Source organism: Nycticebus coucang, chromosome 8 (assembly GCF_027406575.1).
Source record: "Nycticebus coucang isolate mNycCou1 chromosome 8, mNycCou1.pri, whole genome shotgun sequence".
Lineage (NCBI taxonomy): Eukaryota > Metazoa > Chordata > Mammalia > Primates > Lorisidae > Nycticebus > Nycticebus coucang.
Window position 1 is genome coordinate 67,335,351 of NC_069787.1, and position 6,966 is coordinate 67,342,316.

The 6,966-nt window shown below is 44.1% G+C and overlaps 1 pseudogene; it reads left to right on the forward strand.

Moving 5' to 3' along the window:
• Positions 1–1,167: 1,167 nt before the first annotated feature.
• On the forward strand, positions 1,168–1,672 carry LOC128591564 (D-aminoacyl-tRNA deacylase 2-like; annotated as a pseudogene).
• Positions 1,673–6,966: the final 5,294 nt, after the last annotated feature.

Sequence of the window (6,966 nt, forward strand, 5' to 3'; positions counted from 1 at the left end):
GGGTGAGAGAGTAGGAGCAGGAAAATAGCCATACCTTCTGCCCACAGAAAACGGAAACAATGTTTATTTGAAAGAACAGGTTGCCTAAAGAGACCTGAACAGAACCTGCATGGCAAATGGCCAACGAACATATGAAAAAATCCTCATTGTTGGCTCGGCGCCTGTGGCTCAAGCGGCTAAGGCGCCAGCCACGTACACCTGAGCTGGCGGGTTCGAATCCAGCCCAGGCCCGCCAAATAACAATGACGGCTGCAACCAAAAAATAGCTGGACGTTGTGGTGGGTGCCTGTGGTCCCAGCTACTTGGGAGGCAGAGACAGGAGACTCGCTTGAGCCCAGGAGTTGGAGGTTGCTGTGAGCTGTGATGCCATCGCACTCACTCTACCCAGGGCGATAGCTTGAGGCTCTGTCTCAAAAAAAAAAAAAAAAGAAAAAAGAAAAAATCCTCATTGTTGCTAATCATCAGAGAAATGCAAATCAAAATCACCCTAAGATATCACCTAACCCCAGCAAGGACAGTCCACATCACTAAGTCCTAAAGCTGCAGACACTGGTGCAGATGTGAAGAGAAGGGAACACGCTTACATTATTAATGGAACTGCAAACTAACACAACCTCTATGAAAAGAAGTATGAAGAATCCTTAAAGAACTCAAAATAGACCTTCCCTTTGATCCCGCAATCCCATAACTAGACATCTACCCAGAAGAAAAAAAATCATTTTATCATAAGGACATTTGTACTAGATCATTTATTGCAGCTCGATTTACAATCAACAGGATGTGGAAACAATCCAGGTGCCCATTAACCCATGAATGGATTGTGGTATGGGGCGGCGCCTGTGGCTCAGTCGGTGGGGCGCCGGCCCCATGTGCCGAGGGTGGCGGGTTCAAACCCAGCCCCGGCCAAACTGCAACAAAAAAATAGCCGGGCGTTGTGGCGGGCGCCTGTAGTCCCAGCTGCTCGGGAGGCTGAAGCAGGAGAATCGCCTAAGCCCAGGAGTTGGAGGTTGCTGTGAGCTGTGTGACGCCACGGCACTCTACCGCGGGCAATAAAGTGAACTGTGTCTCTACAAAAAAAAAAAAAAGAAAGAAAAGAAACGAAACTGTGGTATGGAGCTTGCGCGGTGCATTGCCTGAAGCCGTCGGACCGCGGCGCGGGCCGGAGCCATGGCCGAGGGAGGTCGGAGGTCTCAGGCCCGGGCACTCCCGCAGCAGTGCCTGCACGCCCGGCTGCAAGTTCGCCCAGCTGAGGGGGACGCCGCGGCCAGTGGGTGGAGATTCAGAAAGGATTAGTGATCTACGTGTGCTTTTTCAAGGGAGCTGATAAAGAACTTCTTCCCAAAATGGTTAATACACTGTTAAATGTGAAATTAAGCGAGACAGAAAATGGCAAGCACGTCTCTATATTGTTCTGCCTGGCGACATCCTTATCATCCCTCAAGCCACCCTCGGGGGAAGAGTAAAAGGAAGAAACATGCAGTATCACTCTAACTCTGGAAAAGAAGAAGCATTAGAACTTTATTCTCAATTTGTGACTCTGTGTGAAAAAGAAATAGCTGCTAACAGCAAGTGTGCTGAAGCTGGGCTTGTAGTAGAACATGGCACTTATGGGAACAGGCAGGTGTCAAAGCTGGATACCAATGGACCATATACACACTTAATTGAGTTTTGAAAATTAAAAACTAGTTTCTACAGCTGATACTAAATGATCCGAACTACATTTTTTCCCTCTTCATCTTGAATACACTGATCTGCAGCATTTGTAGATAAGAAAATCCTTGGTCCCATGTGTAACTCTGTAACTTGTAATCGTTGACCTTGCCGTGGTCCGGTAACCTCTGATCTCAGTTACCTTTTGTTCTGCTTTCTCCTGCCCTTCCACTTGAAATTCTGAAAAGGGCTGTCTATTCACTTCATAATAATTAAGAAAATGTTTCTTAGCTATATTTTTTAAATTAATAGACATTTAACATTTTTGCAGTGAAGAAATTTGTGCTAGCCAAGGAAAGACATTTATTCTATCAAGTTTGTATAGTATATAATAACTATTTGTATTAAAATTAGGTAAAATCTAGCACAGACCAATTATAATTTTGTTAATTTTACTGTTTACATTTTCTATATTTTGAATGAAAGAATATGTGGTTCATCATTCCTTTTAATAACATACATGAAAATGTAACATAAAAAAAAATGTGGTATGTCATAGGTATAACATGGGATACCATTCAGCCATAAAAGGAGGAGAATTTACATCTTTTGTATCTAGATAGAGTTGGAAAACATTCTCTTTAGTAATGTATCACAAGAATAAAAAAGCAAGTATCCAATGTAGATAATATTAATATGAAGCCAGTCAACAAACTACATACACACCCAAACAAGAGAAAAATTGAATTTAATTCAAGTTGGGTGTAGGGAGGAGTGAGGAAGGATAGGGAAAGAGGGCGGGAGATTAGTAAGCTCTCACCTAATGGGCACAATGTAGGGGTGTACAGCACATGTCTGGGGTGCAGGGCACAGCTACAACAGGGACCTCACCTAACAAATGCAAACATTGTAACCTAGTCTTTTGTACCCTCATAGTAATCTTAACTTAAATAAAAATTCTACAACAAATAAACAAAAAAGCAGGTCGCCTATGAAGGGTAAAAGCTGGAAAGGAAGAAGCACTAAGCTAAGAAAGTGTGTGTGAATTTAGGCTTAGATTGCCCCTGGAAAGCCTCAGAGGTTTCCATCATGTTGCCCAGGCTGGATTCTAACTCCTGGGCTCGAGTGTTCCTCCCGCCTCAGTGTCTCCAGTAGCAGGGATTACAGCTGTGTGCACCACCATGCCCAGCTCACCTTTCAGGTTTTTAACTTGAGCTCCTACTCTCCAGAAGCATCTAGGGTTCTATCTGTACAACTAACCAGCTAAAGATAGAAACAGACCCAGGCAGTGAGGACTTCGCAATCAAAAAACTTTTGGATGTGAAAGGAGGATGAATAAGCAGAGCCAGCTGGGGTTTGGGAAATACTGAATTTCTGACTTCAGCTAATCCTCCTGGGGTGAGGTAGGGGAGACATTGACAAACTCAAAGTTGCAAAAAAGTGCAAACACTTCTCTAGGATGTAATAGGGGACACCCCCAATCTGATGTACCCTATTACACGGTCACCATGAGCCAGGTTCTGAAGTAAACCCAGGAATCTTGTTTTCTTTCCCCCACATCCCCCTGAACATCTCAGCGCCCCTGCCTTCAAGCCCTTGTGCACCTTAGGATCAGAACACAGTTGTCTTGTTCCTGAGCCCTCTCCTGTCTGCCTTCCCTGCTACTGTCCTCCTGCAGCCACACAGGTCCTGAGCAAGCACACCACAGCCCAGCTCCTGCACATCGCCCTCCTGAGTTTGTAAGCAGGTGTCAGTCTTTCATAAAGCTGCTCTTACAGGCCTTGGCACACACACCTTGGTTCATGTTCAATTATGTGATGCATATCGATGGGGATTCTTCTGAGAAATGCATCGTTAGGCAATTTTGTCACCACGTGAGCATCACAGAGTGAACTCACACAAACCAAATGGGGTAGCCCATACACACCTGGGCTGTGTGGTAAAGCCTGTTGCTCCCGGGCTACAGACCTGGACAGCACATTACTGTCCCAAATGCTGCAGGTGGTTGTAACACAATGGAACGCATTTGTGTATCCAAGCATAAGGAAGGTACAATAAAAAATACAGTATAAGAGATAAAAAATGGGGTGGCGCTTGTGGCTCAGTAAGTAGGGCACCAGCCCTATATACTGAGAGTGGTGGGTTCATATACCAGCCCCTGCCAAACTGCAACAACAACAACAAAATATAGCCAGGCATTGTGGTGGGCACCTATAGTCCCAGCTACTTGGGAGGCTGAGGGAAGAGAATTGCTTAAGCCCAAGAGCTGGAGGTTGCTGTGAGCTGTAATGCCACAGCACTCTACCGAGGGTGACAAAGTAAGATTCTCCCTCTTAAAAAAAAAAAAAATCAACAACAAAAAAGATTAAAAATGGCCAGTCACAGTGGCTCACACCTGTAATCCTCGTACTCTAGGAGGCTTAGGCAGGAAGACCCCTTGAACCTTAGGAGTTTGTGACCAGCATGACTAAAAGCAAGACCCCAGGCAGTGCCTGTGGCTCAGTGAGCAGGGTGCCAGACCCATATACCAAGGGTGGGGGATTCGAACCCGGCCCTGGCCAAACTGCAACAAAAAAATAGCCAGGCGTTGTGTTAGGTGCCTGAAGTCCCAGCTACTCTGAAGGCTGAGGCAAGAGAATCGCCTAAGTCCAAGAGCTGCAGGTTGCTATGAACTGGGACACCACAGCACTCTACCAAGGGCAATAAAATGAGACTCTGTCTCTAAAAAAAAAATAAAAATAATAAATAAATAAAAGCCAGACCTCATCTCTACTAAAAGTAGGAAAAAATAGCCAGGTGTGGTGGCAGGTGCCTGTAGTCCCAGCTACTTGGGAGGCTGAGGCAGGAGAATCACTTGAGCCCAGGAGTTTGAGTTGTTGTGAGCCAGGCTGACACCACCACACTCTAGCCTGGGGCAACAGAGGGAGACTTTGTCTCAAAAATATAAACAATAAAAAATTTAAAAAGATAAAAAATGGGGCACCTATATGGGGCACTTAAGCATGACTGGAACTTGCACGACTAGAGAAGTCGTTCTGGGTGAGTGGGGAGTGAATAAGAAGGAGGAGGATGTTACACTACTGTAGATTTATAAACACTCTACACTTAGGCTACACTAATTTTTTTTTATATATTTTTTTTGAGACAGAGTCTCACTCTGTCACCCTGGGTAGAGGGCCATGGCGTCATAGCTCACAGCAACCTCAAACTCTTGAGTTCAAGTTATACTCTTGCCTCAGCCTCCCATGTAGCTGGGACTATAGGCGTGTGCCACTAGCCCAGCCAGTTTTTCTATTTTTATAGAGGCAAGATCTTGCTCTTGCTCAGGCTGGTCTCTGACTCCTCAGCTCGAGCAATGCACCCACCTCAGCCTCCCAAAGTGTCTTTCCCAAAACTGTCTTTCTTCAACAATAGACTAACCTTAGCTTACTATAACTTCTTTACCTTATAAGCTCAATATTTTTAATTTTTTTACTCTCTTGTGATAACACTTAGCTTAAAATATAAACACATAATACAGCTGTACAAAAATATTTTCTTATATTCTTATTCTATAAGCTTTTTTCTATCTTTAAAATGTTTAATTTTTTTTTAATTTTTAAAACTGTATAGTTAAAAGCTAAGAAACAAACACACACAGTACTCTAGACCTACACAGGGTCAAGGTCATCCTCTTCCACGTCATGTCTCACTAGAAGTTCTTCAGGGGTGAAACCACACAGGAGCTGCCATCTCCTGTTATAAAAAAGTCTTGCTGGGCTGGGTGGCTCATTCCTGTAATTCTAACACTCTGGGTGGCCAAGGCTGGTGGATTGCTTGAGCTCAGGAGTTGGAGACCACCCTGAGCAAGAGGGAGACCCCATGTCTACTATAAAAAAAGAAAGAAAGAAAGAAAGAAAGAAATAGGAAAACTGAGGCAAGAGGATCGCTCAAGCCCAAGAGGTTGATGTTGTTGTGAGTTATGATGACACCACAGCACTCTACCCAGGGTGACAGCTTGAGACTCTGTCTCAAAAAAATAAATAAATAAATAAAATAGTGGTTAAAATACTGTCTAGTAAATACTTAACAGTAACACAATCATTTGCTGTCATTATCAAGTTATCGTCTACCATACATAATTGTATGTGCTACATGTTTATATGACAGGCAGCACAGTAGTTTAGTTTACACCAGCATCACCACAAAACACGAGTGACATGTTGCACTACAACGCTACATCAGCTTCTATGTCACTAGGTGACAGGAATATTTCGGCTCCATTATAATTTTACAGGATCACTGTCATGTATGTCGTTCATGGTTGACGGAAATGTCATTATGTAGAGCATGACTGTACAACATTAACTTAAATTTTGATTCTCTGGCTTCTTTGCATGGCAATCACCTGAACCCCATTCCCAAATTTGAGAAATTCCCCACTGCTACCATCCGTATATCTGTGTCTCTCCAAAATTCATACATTGAAACCTAACCACTAAGCTGGGTGTTATCAAGGGATGGGGACTTTGGAAGGTGAAGAGGTCACAAGGGCTCCACCCAAATGAATGTATTAGTCCCGTATAAAAGGAGTCCAGGGAGCCTTTCTGACCCTTCTGTCATATGAGGACACAGCAAGAGGGTGCCATCTGTGGGGAGTAGGTCCTCCCCAGACAGCTCTGCCAGCACCTTGATCTTGGACTCCCCACCCTAGAACTGTGAGCAATACGTTTCAGCTGTTTATGTTACCCAACTTAAGGTATTTTGTTAGAGCAGCCTGAATGCACTGAAAAGTTTGGGACTTGGTGGGCTCACCACCCATCACCAAAGTCTGAAAGAGGGCAGCTTCTTGCTTCATTCCTGCCCCAACAGTGTGTTTGATGACATGTGTCTCGTTTGACAAATCAGATGCTCCCACCCAGCACCTTGACTCTCAAGATGGGAGGCAAAGAAGTAGAGAGAAGAAAATATCCTTGCAGTAAATCGCTTTTCTGCTTAAGTCAATCAGAGCTGGTTTCCATAGCTTTCAAGTTCAAGATGTTCAAGGTTGTACTGGGAAGGTAGGTAGGGCTGGAGTCCTAAAATCTGGGTGTCATTAAATCCATACTTCTTCCAAGAGGCTAAAGTAGGAAACTGACCCAACTAGAGCAGTTTTCCCAGGACTGAGGGGATTTCTGGGGACACCTACCTCTTTCTTACCTGACTTTTCCTCCTATCAAGTGGTGGGTGATGGAAAGCCCAAGGGCATTTTTTGGAAATTCTGCTAAGGAGTCATTAAGCTTGGAATACATTTAATTTGCACTTAATGAGATGTGTACATGAAGTCATAGCCATAGT